The sequence below is a fragment of the Mirounga leonina genome, unplaced genomic scaffold (genome assembly GCF_011800145.1).
Source record: "Mirounga leonina isolate KUSES-001 unplaced genomic scaffold, KU_Mleo_1.0 Mir_151, whole genome shotgun sequence".
NCBI classification, from domain to species: Eukaryota; Metazoa; Chordata; class Mammalia; order Carnivora; family Phocidae; genus Mirounga; species Mirounga leonina.
In genome coordinates this window covers 97,503,385-97,529,235 of record NW_023270377.1, presented here as the reverse complement: position 1 = coordinate 97,529,235, position 25,851 = coordinate 97,503,385, and positions in this window count along the sequence as shown.

The following is a 25,851-nucleotide window of genomic DNA, read 5'->3' as shown; positions in this document are numbered from 1 at the left end:
TTTTATTTGATATACATTAATTTATCTTCTAGTATATAAAATATACAGAATCACAATGAGAAAACCATGATGAATGGTTACTTCCTTAGCTTAAGTGGGTCATTTATCAATTTGCAAGTAATGTTTATAATATCACCTGATGATCTGTACATCGTGTCTTTTACGTCAACGTGCATTCATATGGATTCTTCAATCAACATTAAGAAATGACTTTTTCTGGTGGTAAGCAGAAATAACTTCCTCTGTCTCACCAATGGAAAATAAAAATTGAGGTACAGAAGCACTAACAACTTTCACCAATATTTCTCCAAATATTTACAGTGAGCTATTGCCAGAACATAAAATAGAACACATTTTCCCCAAGTTCAGGCCTAGTAAACTAACTATATCACCTGAGAATCAAGGGTATTTGCCCTATGGAAAAATTGTGCACAGGTATCATATTCATGGCTTTATTACTTTAGAATCTTATTCTGACCTCTAGAAAAGTGTTAAAAGAAAGGTTTTCTTTCTAAAGGAAATTCTGCAATAGATAATAAATTCTACAATAATCTAAGCTTATAGTTTACAAGATGGGTGACAAGTTTTCCCAGGACATCATGATGAACTCACAGGGATGCTAAATGATACCAATTTTTTTTTTATATTTGAATGAAATTTCAATTTATTACATGGTACTTATAAGAAATATTGGTTCAATCTATTGATGGTTTGACATTTTAAACAAGTTGGATATCGTTGGTTTTATCAACCTTCTCAGGTGACTTTTTCCCAGAGGGCAGTTTTGTTTGTAAGATTTTATTTATTTATTTATTTTAGTGTGGAGGACCACAGGGGAAGGGAGGGAAAACTGAATGGGAAGGATACTAAAATTTTAAATTTTCATGGAAAGCACAGTGACACTAGACATTTGATATCACTGAGGGAACTGCTAACTCTAACGCAGTGTCTATATTATAGTGTTGCATGCACTTCAATTATGTCATAGTTTTCTTTTTTTAATTTTTTATTATGTTCAATTGGCCAACATATAATACATCATTAGTTTTTAATGTAGTGTCATAGTTTTCAAAGCCAAGTTTTGTTAGTGACTGTGATAATTAATAAGCAGTGCTGCATGAAAATTAACCAGAAACAGCAAATGAGAGTGACTTTAGTCAACCTGATTCTGAGGTTTGAGAAGCTGTGCAATGATAAACAGGCGCACATGTGCCTTTAGTAATAGAATTTATTTAATTGTAGTTAATTTCTTCTATTTTACATGTATTAATTTTTTCAAAAGGCCTAAGTGCTCTTAGTTATTTCTTTTGGCGTAGGGTCTATGAAAAATTACTGAGATACTAAAGGTACCTCGAGCAGAGAAAGTTTGGAAAACTTTGATCTAAGTATTAACATTATACCTGAGAGAAACAAATTACTAAGGTTCCAGACATAAGATTTCTAAGTACAGGTCTTATACCTTACTCTCCTAACTCTAAACTTATCCTTCCTCTACTCCAGATTACCAAGTAACATTTTACTCTTTTACTATATTTTGTTATGGGGGGGGGGCGTAATTTACACAGTGTCCTCTTTCATGATTGTGTACTAGATAGAATGTTTCAGAACTGATTGAATGTAAATAAGGAGAACTAATGCTTTGTTCCCCTCATCCACTAAGATTATCTCCCTAACGTCGATGAATCATTTGTGACTCATTTGGCAGGGAAAATATGCTTATATGCATAGTCTAGCAGAAAGCAGGTGTTAAGCATTGTACCATGAAATTATACTAGTTGATGATACCGTGGGACCAAACATGGATAGAAAACAGTGATAGAAAGAGCATGGGGAAGCCACATCGTGTTGTAACACAGAGTTCTAGACTAGGAATCAGAGCATGATCTCTACTACCATCTAGCTATGTTACCATGGGCAACCCATTTAGTCTTTGGAGTCTCAGTTTTGTTTTCACATGGAAGATGTTAATTCACATATTTATCAATCTAACAATAATTTATCAGTATGTAGAATATTTAGAGGAACTTAAGAATGAAGGAAAACAATATATACTCTTAAGTTACTGCAAAATCTCTTAGGTCAAATTAGGGCACACCATTACTTTTTATTTTAGCTTCACTTAAGATGGCAGAATAACTCCAAACTCTGGCTTAGGATGCCTATCATAGCCTTTTATTAATTGGTCATTATTTATTTTTGCAATTTTGTCTTCTACCACAAACTATGACAAAGTTATCAGCAAGTTATATTAATGTTTTATGTTGTTTCACTTTTCCATGCCTTGACTTTAATAATTGATTTGTTAATATATTAATGAAGAAAACCATACACAAAACCCAATAATGTCTGGCGGAATGTATTGGAATGTATGTGAGAGAATCAAAATGTGCTTTGGAAATTCAGAAAAATAAGACTAATTTCCATTAGAAATTATTCTTACCAGAAAAAAATAGTATCTCAAGGAAACTACAAAGCATGGGGAAAAGGTAGCACAGGAGATATTACGTGAAGGGCATTGTAAGTAGAGAAACAACTACAAGCATAGGAATAAATCCTGAGAATGGAAGAACTCAGGCATGTTCCTGCTTTCAAGGGGATTTCCCCCCCCTGATTTATCTGCCTTCTCTAATCTAGTTATAATCTTTTTACTTCTTCAAAACTCTGAAAATTTGGGGCACCTGGGTGGCTCAGTCCGTTAAGCATCTGCCTTGTCTCAGGTGATGATCCAAGGGTTCTGGGATCGGGTTCTGGGATCGAGTCCTGCGTTGGGCTCTCTGCTCAGTGGGGAGTTTGCTTCTCCCTCTCCCTCTACGCATTCTTTCTTTCTTTCTCTCTCTCTCAAGTAAATAAAATCTTAAAAAAAAAAAGCTCTGAAAATTTATTGGACATGAACAAGTGGTCTTCAACACACAGAGACTCCTCTCCTCCAAGAATTCCCCACAGTAACTAGGTTTTCCTCCTTAATATTGTTCCCATCATCATCATCCTGCTATAGATGATTGTTGCCATTATTACCAAATGAGGTTGGTATTAACAATAACAGGCTGGCTACTTTCCATTTGCTAGACCACCTTTTGCCTTTTTCCAGCTTGCTGTCTGACAATAAAGTGGATAATGGGAAACCACAGTTGATCAGTTTGAAAAAATGAATATTAGAGTTTTTATTTACCTAAATTTCTTAGTGTGTTGTATCTCTTGGGTTTTACCCTCCACGGAAAATCATGGCTCCTATTGAGAACTTTCACTATAAAAGTTTATGGGATCTTCTTCCTTTCATCCCTTCAAGAATATAGATCATAATCCCTCTGCTCTTACAAATTTTAAATTTTTATACTTTATTTTGTAGTACCACTCAATTACTGATAGAAATGAGGAATCTTCCAATTTTAGCTCTGACATGTAAAGAGCTTAGAAGCTGTCACTGCCATTCCTATAAGAAAACAGCAGAAATATTCAAACAGCAAAGACTTCTTGGACCAGTCAGAGAACTTAATTAGCAAAGCAAACTTCCACACTGAAATCTAGAGAGAAAGGTGAATCCAGACAGTCGTAGCCAAGATCTGCTTACCTGGAACAGGAGTTTTGGGGGAGAAAACCTCCTAAGAAAAAAAATCGTAATTTTGAATGACTGCTGGAGGCCAAGTGTGGCCTAGGGAGAGTAAGAATCTCCAGAGGTGCTGTCTTATGGGCCCCCATACTTTATGGTCTTTATCCATGAACCCCACCAGGTTTTTATGATGCAGATGTTAGAAAGATACCTTTTTGGCTCTGGCTGAGGATGAAGAAGAATAATGATTTTTTTTTTTTTAAATGCTCAAAGCATTCTCCATAACAAAGTCTTTATCAGAGTTTTCTCCTAGATAGGAAAGAACTCCTCCCCCCCCTCCCCCCCCCCACCATTCCCCCACCTCTTCCAGGTGCTTATAGCTTTCCTTTCTTATTAAGGGAGTGAAGGCAGCTATACCACTGGTGAAGGTCACAGTCCTGAGGTACAGGCCCACTGAAAACTAGGAGTTAATCATTAAGATTAGAGAGTACTTCCCACTGACAGACACACACACAGATTGCCTCTAAACCAACAGGACTCCAGTCAAGAACACGAGTGTAAAGCTAAAGGAGCTTCAAGACACAGACTCTCTGAGGAGGAGTTCTTAGGAAGCCCCAAATCGATGGCAGAGATAAAAACAAAGGTATCAGAAGAATCTGAAGCTTCTGGCACTTATAACTACATAAATTATTAAATACAGCCCAGCTTTTAGCTGGATTAACACAGCCTCACCCTACAGGCCTATTTACCTCAGTTCCTATTACTCAATGTAAGATGTCTGACTTATAACAAAAAATTACAAAGCATGCCAAATAACAATAATTTTAAAAAAGGAAAAAACCCTATAGTACAAAAGGTAAAGTAACATCAGAACTAGACTCAGATATAATACAGATTTTTAAATTATCAGACAGAAAATTTTAAGTAACTATGATTAATACATTCAGAACTCTAAAGGAAAAAAAAAAGTAGACAGCTTTCAAAAACACAGAGATAATATAAGCAGAGAGACAGAAATTGTAAAAAGGAATCAAAATGTTAGGGGAAAAAGCCTGAAACATAATTGAAGAAGGCCTTTGAGGGCTCATTAGTATATTGGACACACGGGAAACAAGTGTTAGACATCTTGAAGATAGTTCAATAGAAACTCCCCAAGAACTGTGGGAGAATTTCAAAAGGTGTAATATGCACATAATTAAAATATGAGAGGAGAAGAAGAAAGAATTGAGTGGAAGCAATATTTGAAATAATAATGGTCAAGAGCTTTCCACAATTAATTACAGACACCAAACCACAGGTTTAGTATTCTTGGAGAACAAAAAGCAGTAAAAAAGCAAAACAAAACAAAAGAAAAACCTGGACTTCCATATTTAGCAAAATTCCTTCAAAAGTGAAAGAAACATAGTCATTATCTGGTGTATGTGTGTGGGTGCTTGTGCGTGAACACACACACACACACACCCCTGATGGATTAATCATCACTAAAACTTCCTTGCAAGAAATGTTAAAAAGAAGTGCTTTAGGCAGAAAAAAATGATACAGAACAGGAACTAAGATCATGTAAAAAAAAAAGCGTCAGAGAAAAAATAAAGGCAAAATAAAATATTTTCATTTTCTTATTTTTAAAGGACTTGAAAGATAACTGTAGAAAGTAATACCAGTTTTGATGTATTACTGGGTGCTTATAGCATGTGGGTAAGTAAAATGAATGACATCCAGTGAAATTATTGCCTACAGCCCATGAATCGATATACATGTATATTTCTGGGCATTTCTTTATCTGAGCAATATGAACATCCAGCTGTACTGCTTGAGCTGTCTACTTTCAGATGGGACCTGGATGTCATATAAAACCATCTGGAAACCAGGTCTGAGTTTTCTCACTTTCAGTCAGCTGATTGTAGATGGTAACTGCATCTAAATATACCTTCACAGAGAGACCTGCGGGAGTGTTGGATTAAATAACTGGGTGTTACAGCCTAACCTAGTTGACACATAAAATTATCACACCATCTGAGAAAATATTTAGAGGCATGTTAAGGATAGTATAAAACAAAAACAAAAACAGTTGACAAGAGGAGAGGTTTGGAAAAGAAAGGGAGGTTAATGAAGCTGGAAACAATTGAGCCTATCTTTACTTTAAGAGTTAATTTCTGTCTAGGGCTAGAGGAAGGTCATTAGATCCAAAGCAACAAAAACCTCTGTCATTAATAGTCTTTTCCATTGCTGTAAATTCATTCAGTGCTCAAAACAACCTCATAATTTGTATTATTGTTGTCTCATTTTAGGCACAGAAATGTGATTATGGCAAAGTCACATAGGTAGGTCATGGCAGAGGTAGGATGCAAACCCCGTCTGGCTCTAGAGTCAGGTTTCTTAACTATAAGTAACACTGTCTCTCAGATAAAAAGAAAATTTATGGGTTTTCAATACTTAGGCTGAGAGTCTCCAATTTTAATTGCTTTGTTTTATCCACCTCCCACTTTCCAGCTCTACTAGCTCGGCTTCAACTTTCTTGGCAAGTCTACACCATTGGTATAGGTGAGTTGCAGCATCTGACCTCCATGAAGAATATAGCTGTATGAGCAGTGGCCAGCGTCTTTCATGAATAAGAGACAGAAAACAGAGAATTTTGAAATGTACAGAAAGTTTAATTCCTGTTCTAAACCCGTTTCAGAGACCAACTGACTACTTAATAAATGCTTTCCGACCTCGGCTTCATTTTCAAGCTTATGAATACTTTCATTTATTCACTCTCTCAGCCTGGTGTTTCCACACCACAGCCTTCTGAGGAAGGTTGCTCCAACTTTCCTTGTCCTGTGCTCAGCCTCTACTTTGAAAAAACCAACATACAAACAAACAAACAAAAAAACCCACAACAAAAACAAAAACAAAAACAAAAACAAAAATACGCTTGAAGCTCTGCTCCACTATTAACACTCCTGACCTACTCTGGCCCAGTCGATAGTCCTAGCTTGTCAACTATGGGGGTGCAAATCCCATAGAGAAGCGAATTCGATGTGAGTAATGGAGGACCCTAAAGAGCAGTTTGGGAGAATGTGCACTTTTTCCCGGAGGCAATGCAGAGTAATTAAATGTTTCTCTCCAAAGAGGTGCTATGTTTTCTTTCTATTCCTTAATGGATCAGTTTATCCAACATATACCAAATATGAGAGACCGGATCATTAGGCTACTTAACTTTTTTTTAAAACTAACTTTTAATTATATTCCCATTACATTTTATTTTAGGTCATTTGAGTACAAGCAGCTCTCCTAGGTAACCCGATCCATTGCTGATGAAAGCTAAGCAGGAGTGTGCTCTGCAGTGGTTATTAGAGAGAAAGGGAATTAGAGTAAAATGCACTATGCATTATGAATGAGGCGATGGAGCTATCGAGAAATTAAATTACTCAAAAACATCTTTACAAGGAAAATCTCTAGAGAGCTTCTTCTTATTGCCTTTGTGTCTGACCCTTTAAAAACTTTTTATTTTCACATTGGCATTGCTTTCTGGCAAGAAACATAATGGCAGAGGAAGAGGAGTATAGATAGACGGTACCTCGGTGAAAAATGGAAACTTCTAAATGATTAAAAAAAAATGACTGGCCTGAAATTCAAAGACAGAACTTTAAAGCTGTGTTTATTGCATAAGCTCTGGAGTGAGAAGTTATTTTTCATTCTGAATTGACTTAAGGCCAATGAGATTGAATTCTTTAATTTCCCGTTTCAGCATTAAATGTGAAATTGTGCATACATGTACTCTAATTAAAATCAGTAACATTTGTTTTACAGAACAACTTTCCAGAGAATAACTTTATAGGCTACTGTGATTAGCCTTTACTTCAAATGTAAAATTAAATTGCATAGTTTTTCTTTATTGTTTTTCTGCTGGAGGAAAACATAATGGCATTCACTATTTTTATGCAGCAACTGTTAAAATTTCAATAAGCACACTAGCTAAAAATGTGAAATAACATATTTTTCTAAGCTATATTTAACAATTTGTTGCAGGAATATTAACACACACTACTCCATTCCATACTACTGTATATGATGGCAAAGAGAGCTGGGAAAGAAGGTCCCATAGAACATCCTTTACTGAGGGCTTAGCTTCTTTTCCATTCCATGAAATTGAAACAGACACTTCATGTCTTTGAGCCCAAGTTCTACCTTATGTAAAACGAGGGAATAAAACCTATCACTGTAAGTATGTTACAAGAGCAAGATTACAATGTTTATATGACATGCTTTACACAAAATCCAGAATATAATAGTGATAGATATTTTCGCTTTCTGCCTACATAGGATAAGGATTTCTCAACTTTGCTTAGCTTTCATCACTTAATGGATTAAGAAGGTGGTTTTTGTTAATATGGCTTTTAAAGCTTTGTAGTAAAATCTGTGTCTTCATTAATGAGGATACTAAAATATTCCACTGATTTTTCAATCCTCCCGGGGGCTCTTGGCTAGGTTTTCATTTTGTTAAAGCCCTGCCCCTGCCCCACCACAGATCAGTCTATTCTAACCTCCTTCTCAGGAAGTTGTAACAGTGCCAGGTTGCTTCTCACAGATGCATTCCACACTACCTCATATACCTTCAAAACCCAATGCTTCCACTTTATATGACAATATTTAAAAATAGGCAAGGGTTACCCATGTGGAAGAGCCCTGAGGTACCCTTTTGAGATAGAAACATCTGTGGCTATGCCTAATTTTTGTAGCAGGCTGTGTTGGGACACAGAATAAATATTTGTGGAATTGAATTAACCAGACTAGAAGCAGTAAGTATTCATCTTTGCACGAGGCACCCACCACCTATCTCCGCCCACAGAGAGCTTGCAGTCACATGAGGGAAGTGTCTTACAAACATGAAATAATTAGATAACAAGGTTTTACTTGGCTTCGCATGCTTTACCCAAGTACTGCTGTTTGGAGAAAAGACATGATCTTTGCTGACTGGGACAATCAGAAAGGCTTCCTAAAAGGCAGGATGGCTAGAATACTAATGCTTAGAGAGGGGAAAAAAAAGGGGGGGGGGGCAGTGCATATCTGAGGCATAGCACCAATGTGAATTTTTCCAATACTTTTGATCAATGTTTTCAATCTATTCATGATCACTTACATTTGTTTTGTCACTTCCAAGAAGTCCTCTTATTTCTTTTTTTCTGTCATTAATTAGTTCCCAAAGTAATGGGGACAGTACTACCAAATACTCCTGGCTGCTTCATTTTAAACTTACCTTGCATTCCTACAGGAAGGAGAATCTGCAGACTATATGGGTATCCTTAGAGACTTTCCAAACACACTAAATGTGTTACTTGCATCCTACAATTTTCCTGCTTTTTTTCCCCAACCAGCTGTGTTTTCAACTAAGCCATCACAGTTTGGCATATATTTTCCCAAATCTTGACATATTATATTGTTTCATGTCTTGACGCAAAATCTCTGAGATGCCTTACAAGGAGAGAAAGTCTGCAATTTACAAGGCTCAACTAATTACCGGTGTGTATAAATTCCCAGGCTCAATTTGAACTGTATCTCCTTGCAAAATGAAATGGCAGGGGCTGCTAGACAACCAGCTATATTAAGACATGATTCTGATTTGGTATATGACTTTTTTTTTTAAAGATTTTATTTATTTGAGAGAGAGAGAATGAGAGAGAGCACATGAGAGGGGGGAGGGTCAGAGGGAGAAGCAGACTCCCCGCCGAGCAGGGAGCCCAATGCGGGACTCGATCCAGGGACTCCAGGATCATGACCCGAGCCGAAGGCAGTCGCCCAACCACTGAGCCACCCAGGCGCCCCAGTATATGACTTTTTAAAAATAATTTAAACTAGTAATAAATAAGGAATTGTACAAACAAAAGTATAACTCTCGTTAGAATTGAAATATGGTCTGGTGGCTCATTTTAAAATTTATTTTTATAGAAGTGGCAGAATGAAATAGAGTGAATGGCAACCAATGAGCAGTTCTGTAGAAGGAATTTCTGTATGAAAAAGGAACTCAAAGAGAACATTGACATCCGGTTAACCCAATCTTTGCTTTAAATATATGAAAACAGTGAGTCACAGAGAGACTAAAGGATTTGCCACACACCTAGAAAATGGTTGATAGTGATTATAATCCATTTATCTTTATATTTAGCCATTTTAAAATTAGTCTAATTATAATTAGTCTAACTGTAAATTAGTCTAATTGTAAAAACATCAAAATTGAAATTTCCCTTGTCTCCATAACTTAAGTAGTTACAAAGCTTGGCCATATGAAATTTGACTTAGGTTGAAAACACAGTGATTATATCTATGATTATTTATAATACAGAATCAATATACATGGAGAATAAAATTTTCAAATACTAAAAACTAAACTAAAAAGTATTACTCTCAAGAAAGTTTCTACATTTAAAATTTAAAAATCTAAGAGACTCAGCATACATTTCAATGGTAATTTATTCACTCATTCATTTATTTAAAAAAAAAGTTATTGGAGTTCTATATGTTTCAGGCAGAATAAAAATTCTCCACATAAGTGTCTCGAGTGACTTTATTCCGAGAGTCTATAGAAATGTGAGCTTCCAATGCAGACCAGTGAGAGGCATGCAATAATAATTGAATATTTTGTTCAATACATGTTTTTTAAGCAATGACTGTATGCCAGACACTATTAGTGGTAAGTGAAGTGGACACATTCCCCACTCTCATGGGGTTTACCCTCTAGTGGGGTGGTAACAGATGTGAAACAGGAAAACAAGTCGGTTCTTATAAATTGGGAATGAGGTATAGAAGCGATGGATGAGTCAGGATAGAACGCACTGAAGGACTGTGAGCACTGAAGGCAGAACCCGAGGGCTACTTGTATAGGGCAATGGGAAGTCTGTCTGTGGAGATAAAATTTAAAGTAAAATGTAAAGAATGAGAAGAATTCAGCTCTGGGGGAGAAGAGGAGGATGGTATTCCATGCAGAGGAAGTGGCAAGTACAGAGGGGCTGAGTTAAGGGAATAACAGTGTGTTGTAGGAACTAAAAGAAGGTAAAAATGGCTGGATGTGACTTAATTGGTAGAGAAGGGCTCCACATGAGAATGACAGCTCAAAAGGAGGCAGGTTATCCAAGAGGAGAAATTTGGAATTTGGCTGAAGTAAAATGGAAATTATATGAAGGGCTTCGTGGGTTCGCAAGTGCAATCTGAAACTGGTCTCCATACATGGAGGGCAAGGAGAGACTGAAGAAAGAGGCAGAGCACTCTACATCGGTAGATGTCAGGCTTCATAAGCAGCTGGAACTTACAGGGCTTGGCTTGAGCAGCTGCAGGACAAGGAGGCCTCCACACCTGCCCACCGAATCATAAAAACTCATAGAGCGGCCCTCACTGGGTTCAGTCATGTATTCCGTCTCAGCATCACATCACCATCTCAAGGCTAGGTCCTTACAGCAGCCTCTGGCAGTGGGGGAGCCAAGTGGAACCTACATTCCCAGGACAGGGGAGGGGGTGAGGAACCTCTGATTGCCGGGGTCCAACTCACAGGTCAACTGACAGTCACAGCCTCTAGCTGACCTCCCCCATTTTTTTAAAAGCCTTATTGGGATATAATTGACACTAAAAAAATCATGCATTTAAAGTGCATAGTTCAGTGGTTTTCAGTATATTTATGAAGTTGTTCGACCATCACTATAGTAGAATTTATTGTGAAATATATATAACATGAAATCTACCATTTGTAACTATTTTAAAGTGTGCGATTCAGTAGTTTATGTGCACTCACGATGTGGTTCAGCTATCTCCACCACCTAGTTTCAGAACTTTTTCATCACCCGGAATGCAAACCTCACATACACGAAGCAGTCACTCTATGTTCCTTGTCCTCCAAGCCCCTGGAATCTATTAATCTACTTTCCCTATCTATAGATTTACCTATTCTGGATATCTTACATAAGTGGAATCATATAATGTGTGGCCTTTTGTGTCTGTCTTCCTTTACTGAGCATAATGTATACAAATGTTCATACCCAGTTCAATTTATAATCTAAATGTCCATCTACAGAGGAATGGATAAACAAAAAGTGGTATATCTATACAGTGGAAAATTATTCAGTCATAAAAAGGAATGGTGTTGTGAAGAATGAATCCTGAAAACATTATAATTATAGAACATTTTACATGAAGAGTTTTTAAACAGGGATATAAAAGAATCCAGTTTACTCATTGGCTACTCTATGAATGAATAGGAGGGAAGAGAGAAGTAGGGGAAATAGGGAGCTAGGAAGGATAAGGAGCTATTGCAGTAGACCAAGTGAAAAATGGTGTTTATTTAGACTAGGAAGTTGGCAATGAAGAGAGAGAGTAGCTGACACATTAGAATGATGTTTAGAAATAGAATTATCAGGCCTTGTGCTTCGCTGGATTTAGAGAGAGAAATCAATGCAGACAAACAGGTGTGATATGCAGCCATGCCACTTACTGCAAAGTGCAAGATTGTGGAAGAAACAGATTTCAGGGAGAAAATCAGTAGCTGAGATGTGATTATGTTCAACACTGTGTGGTGGTGAGGCTGTGGACCAACAAGAACTCTACAGTAATGCAGCTGGAAGAGTAAAATTTACATATCTACTTCAGAAAACTGGTTAGCAGCATCTTCAAAAAATGTAAAATATACCCCAGTAATTGCTCTCCTAAGTAAATAGTCAGCAAAAATACTACACATATTCACCAGAAATAATATATACGGATTTTACTGCAGTGTTATTCAGAGTATTCCCAAACCGGAAGCTACCAAAATGTCCACTGACAGATAAGTGGATAAATTAATTATGGGCACAGATTATAGTTCCTGGCTGACCCAGAAACTGAAACTCCATATAGGTAAGAAACTTCTGTTATACTATACAGCAAATGAATGATAAAGCTGACTTGAGACCTGTCATTATGCCAAAATATTTCATTTTATTCACTATATATCATTTTTTTAATTCACTATATATCATTGAATGCTCTCTCCCCTTTGTATGCTTCCTGCTGACTTTACAGGCAGAAAACTGTAGCCAGAGGGGTAGTCAGAGTCTGTAGCTAAAGCCTGATATGAATTGGGGCAGAGGTTTTAGGATTACTGGAAAATTATCATATTAGGAAGATCTAAATGATGCCAGTTCATCACCGCGGCTTCCCCCACATGGCACCTGTTACATAAAATAGCAATGAAATTGTCATTATCAAATGAAAGAATATTTCACACAGCACAACCTTCCTGATACATCAGAGTGGCTGTCAACTGTTAAACCATGCTGAACACTGTGGACAGAATTTAATACACTCTATCTTACTATTTACCCCTGTCAGCCAAGCAGTTGAAATAGCACACGAATATTTAGGAAAATGGAGACCATTTTGCCTTCTCAAGGACTTTCATATTCTTCTAAAAACAAGAAACAAACAAAAAAACCCCAGAGTTCTAAAGAGATCATTATGAGTTCTGGAAGAAGCTATATTGCAAAACAGAAAGTGGCGCGGTTTGTATGATCCATCAGGTCATCTCAAACCCCTCAAACGGTCCGATGACCCCATGGATCTTAGTGGGGAACACTATATTGCTCACGCTGCATGGGGACTAAATTGAGAGTCAATGGTTCAGCAATGTTTATCCCAATCACTGCAGGAAATTTGCCAGCACCTGTCTCTTTTCCCTTCCTCTGGTCTTGCCCAGGAATCAGCCAGGGTTTCTGTCAACAGATCCCCTCTTCTACTCAAGCGTGCCCAGCCTCCTGCTACTGTGCCTGCCTGCCTCCTCACCACATTGGTTTTCTTCAATTATATTATTTATTTTTTATTTTATTTTTTTTTAAAGATTTTATTTATTTTTTAGAGAGCGAGCGAGAGGGAAACAGCATGAGAGGGGAGAGGGTCAGAGGGAGAAGCAGGCTCCCCACTGAGCCGGGAGCCCGATGTGGGACTCGATCCCAGGACCCTGGGATCATGACCTGAGCCGAAGGCAGACGCTTAACCATCTGAGCCACCCAGGCGCCCTCAATTATATTATTTTTATAAACCAAAGCAGCATTTGTGCTTCTCATTAGATGTTGTATTTAGTAGGTATATAAAAAAGACCATCTCACCATGGGCCATTCCCATGTGGAGCTTCTCCCTCATCTTGCCAGAACCAGGCTTCCCCTTCCTCTCTGTTGGCCAGGCTTCTGAGATGTCCGCATATTTTACACCTGCCCTTCCCAAACAGTTTTGGGTGGTTAAAGAATTGGGAATGTCCCTCTTTCTTTTTGCCCTTTGCATATTTTTATTTACCATTTCATCTGGGGGATGATATAGTGTGTTAGTTTCCTAGGGCTGCTGTAACAAATCACCATAAACTGAGAGGCGTAGAGCATCATAAATGTATTCTCTGACAATTATAGAGGTCAGAAGTCTGAAATCAAGGTGTCAGCAGGGCTGTACTCTGACCATTCCACGTCTTTCTCCTGGTGGCTGCTGGCAATCCTTACCATTCCTTAGCTTGTTGCTGTGTCACTTCAGTCTCTGCTTCTGTATTCACATGGCCACCTTCTCTGCTTGTCTGGGCCTCCTTTTCTCTATTGTAAGGATATTTGCCATTATCTCAGGCCCATCCAGTAATGCGAGCAGACCACATCTCTAGATTCCATCTGCAAAGACCCTCTTTGCAAATAAGCTAACTTTTACAGTATCTAGGGATTTGGACCTGGGCATAGCTTTCCAGAGGCCTCCATTCAACCTTCTACATATGGCAAGATCAACACGGAGCATGTGACAGAGTATAACACTAACTCTTTCCACACCAGTTCCCAGTTTTGTTAGTCCTGGTTAGTCCTAGTTAGTGTCTATCCTTCCTGAGCTCAGGCAGTATTTTTCACTCTTCTAAGCAAATGTCCTAGTTTATCTATAGCTAAGCTCAATCCTGAAACATGCTGGGTTATTTTTTCCCCCAAGACTCTGCCTTATATCAAAACATATATAATCAAACAGGTTTATTTTTAAAAGATTTTTTCAACATTTAAAGTTATTTAGAAACATACAGGTTACTAAAAATGAGATATAATCTGTTTTCATCGTTCTAGATTTCTCTTCTATCTGACACAGGAAAGAGCTCTACTATTAATGTGATGACAAGAATCAAAAATGCGTAAACGTAAAGGTTTGAGGGCAGTTCTAACCCTTGATCTTTGGATATCTCGTTGACTGGTAAACACTTGCACAGTTCATCTAGCTATTCTTGTTTTTTAATTTTTTTTATAGAAAGTTTAGTGACCCCTAGAAATAGTTCTTTCTTTTCCTCTCTGTGGTAAACCTGACACCATAAGAACACTATGGTCTATAATTTCACCCACATTCATAATGATTCTTTAACTTATCAGAAACAGTGACTTTAATTTCCTTTTGAAAGCAGGTGACTGCTGAGCACAGCCCCATAAAGCTAATTAATTATGGTAATTGTGCCATATGATGCTTGAAAATGGGTGCTTACAGAATTGCTGAGAGAAATGCTTCTATATGTAGTTCGGCAGGCTACATGTGCACTTTCAATCTGTGTTCTTCTATATTCCACCAGATAAATAATTTTCCTCCTGGAGAAAGAAACTGATAAAGGATATGGCACTCTCTGAGATCCATGATAACCCAACCAAAGCCTGACATACAAATAGATTAATGGTCCACAATTTTCTGTGCATTGATATAACTGTCACAAAAATAAATGTATACTTGCCCTTCCTCCATTTTATGCTATCATTATAGTCCTTGTCAAAGGAAATTATTATCTATTATTATTATTTTTAAATGTTCTGTTTTGGTACAAAATCTGCCATTAGAGTGATAAAGAAAAAGATAGCCATATATTTTTAGATATAATTCCCTGAAAAAGTGTTCTCATGACAGAATATAAAAGAGCACACAGTAATACAAAAATACTCCTATTACCTTGGTAAATATTAGAGTGTATTGGTTTAAAAAAAAAAGTCAGCCTCCTATCACAATTACATTGTGTTTTTAGTTTTTCTTTAGATTTCTGCTTTTTCTTTAGATTCTTTAGATCTAGACAGACAGCAGACCTGTCACACGTCACACATATTCTGTGAATGGTATCAGGGAGAGCTCAGATTGAAGATACTCTGCATTTAGATGACTCCGGGAAGCACTTTAAGGAGCCTTGCTTCTTTCGTGGCAATGTTGTAGAATGAAGAACTTTAGCCATTAACTTCCTTTGTTCCTTGCGGTGTCTAACAGAATCCACTACAGATAGCAGGTGTTTAGGCATTTGCTAACACTAAATCTGAGAACAGAATAAGTCTAAGTAAAAGAGAATTTGAGTTGGGACTCACTTGAGATTTCTGTTACGCTTATATGGTAAAATTTTAGCCATTTTGGCCTTGTGTAACAATCCTAGCTGGTGCTATTATCTTAGGAAAACAATTCTTATGTCCCCAAATCAAAATGGGATCCACATGTATCTGTTTCTGGTAATATAAGGACAATATAGAAACTATTTTTTAATCTTCTCTAAATAGATAACTACACATCTTTTGTTCTTATTATAACAATGTAAAGTATTAAAAATTTTAAAAATATTGGGGTGCCAAACAATGAATCATGGAACACTACATCTAAAACTAATGATGTAATGTATGGGGATTAATATAACAATAAAAAATTTAAAAAAAAAAAACAAAAAAAAAACCCAACAACAACAACAAAAATATTGGGGTGCCTGGGTGGCTCAGTTGTTAAGTGTCTGCCTTCAGCTCAGGTCATGATCCCAGGGTCCTGGGATTGAGCCCCACACTGGGCTCCCTGCTCAGCGGGAAGCCTGCTTCTCCCTCTCTCATTCCCCCTGCTTGTGTTCCCTCTCTCGCTGTCTCTCTCTCTGTCAAATAAATAAATAAAATCTTTAAAAAAATAAATAAAATTTTAAAAATATTATAAATGCGATTTAAGTATTTTTAAAATGGTTTTAATTCACTGCAAGTGTCCTGAGAGATCCATCTCCTTTACTGATACACCAATCCAGCTAATTAAGATATTAAATGTTTGGGGCGCCTGGGTGGCTCAGTCGTTAAGCGTCTGCCTTCGGCTCAGGTCATGATCCTGGGGTCCTGGGATCGAGCCCCGCGTCGGGCTCCCTGCTCCGCGGGAAGCCTGCTTCTCCCTCTCACACTCCCCTTGCTTGTGTTCCCTCTCTCGCTGCCTCTCTGTCAAGTAAATAAATAAAATCTTAAAAAAAAAGATATTAAATGTTTATATTAATATTTACTCCAGTTTTCAACTAAATTTTAAGGCTTCAATGACAGGAGTTATGCATTTCCTCTTTTAGTTTCTTATCAGCATCTTTCAGTGGTAGATACCATACCCATTAATTGGCTGCCCCCGCGGATAGCATCTGTTGTCCTTGTCCATGCTTGCACAGGACTTGGCAACTATCCACATGCTCTCATTAAAAAAAAAAACAAAAACAAAAACCCTCTCTTAAAAAATCATTAGAGTACAATCTAGTAATTACTAAAGATTTACTGAAGATGATGTACAGAAAGTATATCCACATCACCATAAACTCAGGAATCCTTCCTACTTTCCTCAAAACCCCTGATCAGTCCTTCTATCAACCAGGGGTTTCTTCTCCACTCCCAGATCCTCAAGGATTGCTCAGCTTTCTAGATTGCTCCATTTTTATTTCATTGAGGTCAATGGCTTTTTCCTTCTGCTTTAAAATGCTTTCAGTTTTGTGTCCTTCAAGAGTTATCAAAGTCATTTTCCCTGCAAAAAAACCCCTTTCAGACCAATTGCTTGGAAGATAATATTTTCTCTATGCATTACAAATAAGTAATGGGTATTTTTATTTTTCCTGTTTGACTTTTATTTTTTTATTATTTTTAAAATTTTAATTCCAGTGTAATTAATATATAGTGTTATATTAGTTTCAGGTGTACAATGTAGTGATTCAACAATTCTATACATCACTCAGTACTATCATGATAAGAGTGCTCTTAACCGCCTTCCCCTATTTCACCCATCACCCCACTACCTCCCCTCTGGTAACCATGTGTTTGTTCTCTCTTAAGAGTCTGTTTTTTGGTTTGTCTCTTTTTCCCTTGTTCATTTGTTTTGTTTCTTAAATTCCACATATGAATGAAATCATATGGTATTTGTCTTTCTCCAAATGACTTATTTCACTTAGCATTATACATTCTAGGTCCATCCATATTGTTGCAAATGGCAAGATTTTATCCTTTCTTATGGCTGAGTAATATTCCATTATATATATACCACATCTTCTTTACCCATTCACCTATTGATGTACACTTGGGCTACTTCCATAATTTGGCTATTGTAAATAGTGCTGCAATAAACATAGGGTGCATGTATATTTTGGGGTTTCTTTTCTCTACACCCTTGCTGACATGTTGTTTCTCATCTTTCTTATTTTAGCCATTCTGACAGGTGCAATGTGATATTTCATTATGGTTTTGATTTGTATTTCCCCAATGATTAGTGATGTTGAGCATTTTTTCTTTTTTTAAAGATTTTATTTATTTGCGAGAGAGAGAGAGAGAGAGAGAGAGAGAGAGGATGAGCAGAGAGGAGGGGTAAAGGGAGAAGCAGATTGCCTGCTGAGCAAGGAGCCTGAGGCAGGGTTCAATCCCAGGACCCGGGGATCATGACCTGAGACCAAAGCAGACACTTAACTGACTAGGCCACCCAGGCACCCCACTGTTGAGCATTTTTTCACGCATGTCTTTTCACCATCTGTATGTCTTCTTTGGAGTAGTGTCAGCTCATGCCTCTTGCCCTTTTTTTTTTTTTTTTTCATGGCTAAACCCCACTTATTCCTAATCTACACAGGGCTGGCCTCTGCAACTAGACATGTTGCTTCCATCTGCCTTTCATCCTTTGGGTAGTTTTACTCTATGATTCTTTCTTGTGAAGTAAAGATGCTTATTACACAGTCCAACGGCACTTAATGCAAATTTGAACCCTGTGAATTTGAGATTTTTTAATTGGATTATTTGTTGATTTGGTGTTGAGTTGTATAATTTCTTTATATATTTTGGATACTAAACCTTTATCAGATATGTAATTCGCAAATATCTTCTCTCATTCAGTAAGCTTTTATTTTGTTATTTCCATTTCTGTACAGAAGCTTTTTATTTTGATGTAATCCCAATAGTTTATTTTTGCTTTTGTTTTCCTTGCCTCAGGGGACCGATCTAGAAAAATGTTGCTATGGCTGATGTCAGAGAAATTACTGCCTGTGCTCTTTTCTAGGATTATTATGGTTTCAGGTCTCACATTTGGGTCTTTAATCCATTTTGACTTCTTCTTTGCCAATTTGAATACCTTTTATTTCTTTTTATTGTCTGATTGCTGTTGCTAGGACTTCTAGTACTATGTTGAACAATAGTGGTGAGAGTGGGCATCCTTGACGTGTTCCTGATCTTAAGGGAAAGGCTCTCAGCTTTCCCCCATTGAGGATGATATTCACTGTGGGTTTTTCATAGATGGATTTTATGAACTTGAGGAATGTTCCCTCTATCCCTATACTCTGGAAAATTTTAATCAGGAAAGGATGTTGTATTTTGTCAAATGCTTTTTCTGCATCAATTGAGAGGACCATATGGTTCTCCCCCCTCCTCTTATTAATGTGTTCTATCACATTGATTGATTTGCGAATGTTGAACCATCCTTGCATCCCGGGGATAAATCCCACTTGGTCGTGGTGGATGATCCTTTTAATGTATTGTTGGATCCTATTAGCTAGGATTTTGTTGAGGATATTGGAATCCATATTCATCAGGGATATTAGTCTGAAATTCTCCTTTTTGATGGGGTCTTTGCCTGGTTTGGGGATTAAGGTAATGCTGGCCTCATAGAATGAGTTTGGAAGTTTTCCTTCTGTTCCTATTTTTTGAAACAGCTTCAGTAGAATAGGTATTATTTCTTCTTTGAATGTTTGGTAGAATTCCCCAGGGAATCCATCAGGCCCTGGACTCTTGTTTTTTGGGAGGTTTTTGATCACTGCTTCAATCTCATTACTGGTTATTGGCCTATTCAGGTTGTCAATTTCTTCCTGTTTCAGTCTTGGCAGCTTATAGGTTTCCAGGAAGGCCTCCATTTCATCCAGATTGCTCAGTTTATTGGCATATAGTTGTTGATAATAATTTCTAATAATTGTTTCTATTTCCTTGGTGTTAGTCGTGATCTCTCCCCTTTCATTCATAATTTTATTAATCCATCTTGAGTTTATTTTTGTGTATGGTGTAAGAAAGTTTTCTCAACACTGTTGAAGAGACTGTCTTTTTCTTATTGCATATTCTTGCCTCCTTTGTCAAAGATTAGCTGACCATATGATCGTGGTTTTATTTCTGGGCTCTCTATTCTAAGCAGGGCATATTTTGATAAAGAGGGAGAACCAACATATGTTCTAAGAATCAGAGCTTCATTAAAGTTCTAGTTTTATCACTTATTTGTGTAATATTTGGTAAATTATTTATCCTTGCTAAGTCTTAGTTTTCTCATTTTAAAAATTGATAGCATTATACACACCTTGTTATGTTTGCTGTAGAAATTAATGATAATATTTGGAAAGCACTAGGGATATGTTTTATGTTGTGTGAAATAAGACCACAGACTGAGAATTTTTTAAAATGTCCTCGTCCTTCATAAGAACAATATTTCAGGAAGAAAGATGGGGAATACATACTGGCCAACCACTGGATGACCACAGTATGACAGTGAGAATTCATAATTTATACATGAGCAAAACCTAAGATCCTCTCAAAGAACTGTTTCATAGTGAACATGGAAAGAGAGACCTTGGGACATTAAGAGAAGAGAGAAGATCATGATATTCTTAACAGAGAGGAAGGTATATCTTGCAGACAAAAGTAGAAAACAGTGACTATTTAAGAGATATTGATACCATGCATTTGAAAGAAAAAGAGATATTGATACCATGCATTTGAAAGAAAACATATTACTATGAGAGATTTGGGATCTGCTAATGAGTCCTAGGTTTATTTGCCTAGCAAAGTAAAACATTAAAGATGTATAGTGGGGTTGCTGTGTTTGTTCTGGGCAGTAAAATATAAGTACCTCTTTGTCAGTTGAGATGTTAACTTTTCAACAAGTCAAACTTCTATTTATTGTGGAAGCTGAATTTTTTCCCTCATTGGCACAGAGTAAGAGCTCAATAAATAAAATAAATGTACCTTCTGCATTGAATTTTAATTTGTATAACAAATGGTTACTTTGTCCAAGTATTTAATTGATGTGATGCCTTGTTTTCATTATGTATAAAATCCCTTACACTCTGCTCCAATAAATATCTTTATTAATAAAAGAAAAAAAAGTAAAGAAGGTTAATTTCAACTCCAGGAATATATAGTCACACCTGTCAAACAAAAATGGGAAAACAAGAAGCTTCTTATTAAAATGAAATTATTGACATCAGATAGACATCTTTGCACACATCATTCTCACTCTTACATGGCATGGTAGAAGAAAAGAGAGACTCCAGAAAGTGCCTCATGACTTCAGGGAATAGAATTAAGATCATAGTAATGAGATATTGGTTAAAGGAAACTATGTTAAACAAGCATTTAATTAGCCTTAGATGCTGTCAGCTTTCTGGCTGTGATGGGATTGAATGTGCAGGGCTTTTTTCCTCTGAGCCTAATTTTCTTCAGGGAAAAAAGAAATGTTGTCACTGATAATGCCACCCACATTTATTGTTATAAACTGCTTACATTTCACTGCGTGATGGTGTGTGTGGGGATGTAAGCTTGAGGATATGAGGAGCTCTCTTCCTCATTATACTTCAAAAATTTCATTTTAAATGTTGGTCACCATATAGCAATCAAATCTGGACTCATCATTCAATTAGTAATGGGAAAGATGAAAAGGCCCAGGAGTTGGCATTTGAAATCAGACCTAGCTAAAAATGTAACTTTTTTCCATTTTACCTTATGTTTAAAACTATGATTTTAGGTTTCATTGATTGAACACCAATCCTATGTTACATATTTTATATGTAGATATACATATGATATATTATACATGGTACTTTATTAATAATTTTGTTAAACCAGTAATTCATATCTTACTATCATTTTACAGTACTGGAATTGAGTCTCAAGGAGGTTTAAAAATGTGCCCAAGGTTGAATAATAAGGAAGCAACATCAAGATCTGACTCATTTCAGCTATAGTTCAATTAAACTATTGAAGGAGATGGTCCACAAAAGGAATTTGCCACATATTTGGGATGCACTGTTTAAAGCACCACTACTTCTTGCATATCTTACCTAGCTGAGTCCTACTTACCTTGATAACTCATGCATTCACATGCTTATATAAAACCTACACGATTATATGCTTTTTTGAACCCTGTGTTTTATTTTTTTTATAGCCCCTTTTGGCAGTCTATCAATTATTATTTTTTGCAATTCTCCGTGTTTTCCCTCTTTATTTTATTTTCTAAACTTCTCTGAGTTTGGAAACTAGACAGTTAAGGTAGAACAGAGAATCAAGGTACAGTTTTCAGGGTCTGTGTATGGCCCAATGTAAGCAACCAAAACAATGTCAGTCATACATCAAGTGCAATTGTAAATGGGAGTGTTTTCTTAATTTCTCTTTCTGCTACTTCATTATTAGTGTTTAGAAATGTAACAGATTTCTGTATGTTAATTTTGTATCCTGTGACTTTACTGATCACTTACCAATTCTGGTAGTTTTTTTGGTGCTTTTAGAGTTTTCTATATATAATATCATGTCATCTGCAAATAGTGACAGTTTTACTTCTTCCTTACCAATTTGGATGCCTTCTATGTCTTTTTCTTCTCTTGATTGCTGTAGTTAGGACTTCCAGTATGATGTTGAATAAAACTGGTGAGAGTAGACATTCTAGTACCATGTTGAATAAAACTGGTGAGAGTGGACATTCCTTATCTTGTTCCTGACCTTATGGGAAAAGCTCTGTTTTTTACTATTGAGGATGATGTCAGCTTGGGTTTTTCATATATGGCCTTTATTATGTTGAGGTATATTCCCTCTAAACCTACTTTGTTGAGAGTTTTTATCATGAATGGATGTTGTACTTTGTCAAGTGCTTTTTCTACATCTATTGAAATTATCACAAGGTTTATATCTTTTCTCTTGTTAATATGATGTATCATATTGATTGATTTGCAAATATTGAGCCACTGTTGCATCCCTGATATAAATCCCACTTGATTGTGGTGAATGACATTTTTAATGTACTGTTGATTCAGTTTGCTAATATTTTGTTGAGAACTTTTGCATCTACGTTCATCAGGGATATTGGTTTGTACTTTTCTTTTTTTGTAATGTTTTTATCTGGTTTTGGTATCAGGGCAAAGCCGGTCTCATAGAATGAATTTGGAAGCTTTCCTTTCCTAGGTATTAACTCTTCTTTAACTGTTTGGTAGAATTTACTTGTAGAGCCATCTGGTCCTAGGCTATTGTTTCACACTATAGGGATCTCAGAAAGAGAAAAGAGAGAAAAGGAGGCAGAAAATTTATTTGAAGAAATAATAGCTGAAAAATTCCCAAATCTGGGGAAGGAAATAGACACCCAGATTCAGGAGGCATATGGAGCCCCCAACAAAATCAACCCAAGGTATTCCACACTAAGACGTACACTAATTAAATGGCAAAAAGTAGTGATAAAGAGATAATTTTAAAAGCAACCAAAGAAAAGAAAAACATTATATGCAAGGGAAACCCCATAAGACTATCAGCTGATTTTTCAGCAGAAACTTTGCAGGCCAAAAAGGAATGTCATGAAACATTCAGAGTGCTGAAAGGAAAAAATCTGCAGCCAAGAATACTCTATCCAGCAAGGCTATCATTCACAATAAAAGGAGAGATAAAGAGTTTCCCAGGTAACATAAGTTAAAAGAATTCATCACCACTAAACCAGACTTACAGGAAATGTTAAAGAGAATTCTTTGAGTGGAAAGAAAAAGCTATAATCAGGAGCAAGAAAATTAAGAGAGGAAATAATTTTACAGGTAAATACACACATAATAAGAGTAGTAGATTAATCACTTATACATCAGTACAGAGGTTAAAGTACAAAAGCTATAAAATCAATTATATCTATAAAAATCAGTTAACGAACTCACATAATAAAAAGATGTAGTGTATGACATCATATACTTAAAACATGGGTGGAGGGAAGTTAAAATTTAGTGCTTTTAGAATGGGTTCAAACGTAAGTGGCCATCAACTCAATACAGACGGCTATATGCATAAAATGTTATATATGAGCTTAATGGTAACCACAAATCAAAACCCTGTAATATACTTACAAAAAATAGAGAAAGGAATCCAAGCATATCTCTAAAGAAAGCCATTAAACCACACGGGAAGAGAGCAAGAGAAGAAAGGAACAGAGAAGAACTACAAAAACAACTATAAAACTAGTAACAAAATGACAATAAGTACATACCTATCAATAATTACTTTGAATGTAAATAGGCTAAAGGCTCCCATAAAAAGATATAGAGTGACTGAATGGATAAAAAAGGAAGACTCATCTATATGCTGCTTACAAGAGATTCATTTCAGATCTAAAGACACATACAGATAGAAAAACCGTTACCAGCAAATTGAAGTGAAAAGAAAGCTGTGGTAGCAATACATACATAGGACAAAACAGACTTTAAAACAAAGACTGTAATAAGAGACAGTGAAGGACGCTACATAATGATATAGGTAACAATCCTCAACAAGAAGATATAACAATTGTAAATATTTAAGCACCTAACATAGGAACACCTAAATACGTAAAGCAATTATTAACAGACATAAAGGAAGAAATTGGCAGTAAACAATAATAGGGGACTTTAACATCTCCCTTACATCAGTAGATAGATCATCCAGACATAAAATCAACAAAGAAATAGTGGCTTTGAATAACATGTTGGACCAGGTGGACCTAACAGATATATTTAGAATATTCCATCCCAAAACAGCAGAATACATATTCTTTTAAAGTGTACGTAGAATATCCTCCAGAACAGATCACATAACAAGTCTCAATAAACCCAAAAAGATTGAAACCATATCATGCATCTTTTCTGACTACAACAGTATAAAAGTAGAAATCAATCAGAAGAAAATATCTGGATAGAACACAAATACATGGAGGCTAAATAACATGTTCCTAAACAATGAATGGGTCAACCAAGAAAACAAAAAGAAAATGAAAAAAAAAAAATACACAGAGACAAATGAAAATGAAAACACAATGGTCCAAAATTTTGGGGATGCAGCAAAAGCCATTCTAAAAGGGAAGATTATACCAATACAAGCCTACCTCAAGAAGCAAGAAAAATCTCAAATAAACAACCTAAACTTATATCTAAAAGAGATAGTAAAAGAAGAACAAACGCCAAAGCCAGTAGAAGGAAGGAAATAATAAAGATTAGAGCAGAAGTAAATGAAATAGAGAATAAAAAAAAAAATAATAGAACATATCAATGAAACCAGGAATTGGTTCTATGAAAAGCTCAACAAAACCAATAAATCCTGAGCCAGACTCATTAGAAACAGAAGAAAGAGGACCCAAATAAACAAAATCAAAAATGAAGAAGGAGAAATAACCAACACCATAGATATATAAAGGATTATAAGAGAGTATTATGAAAAATTATATGGCAACAAATTGGACAACCTAGAAGAGATGGATAAATTTCTAGAAACATATAACCTTCCAAAACAGAATCAGGAAGAAATAGAAAATTTGAACAGACCAATTATTAGCAATGAAATTTGATCTGTAATCAAACAAATCCAAATGCTTCTTTAAAAAAAAAAAAAAGATAGTAGGAAGGGAAAAATGAAGGGGAGGAATCGGAGGGGGAGATGAACCATGAGAGACTATGGACTCTGAGAAACAAACTGAGGGTTTTAGAGGGGAGGAGAGTGGGGGGATGGGTTAGCCTGGTGATGGGTATTAAAGAGGGCACGTATTGAATGGAGCACTGGGTGTTATACGCAAACAATGAATCATGGAACACTACATCAAAAACTAATGATGTAATGTATGGTGATTAACATAATAAAAAAACAGCTTTATTGAGGTATAATGACATACAGAGAACTGCACACGTTTAATGTGTATAATTTGATGGGTTTGGACCTATGCAAACATTCATGATACCACCATCACCACAGCCAAAGTAGTAGGTATATACAATCCCTCCCAAGATTTCCTTGTATCCCTTTGAGTCCCTTTGTTTTTGTTTTTTGTTTGTGTGTACGTGGTAA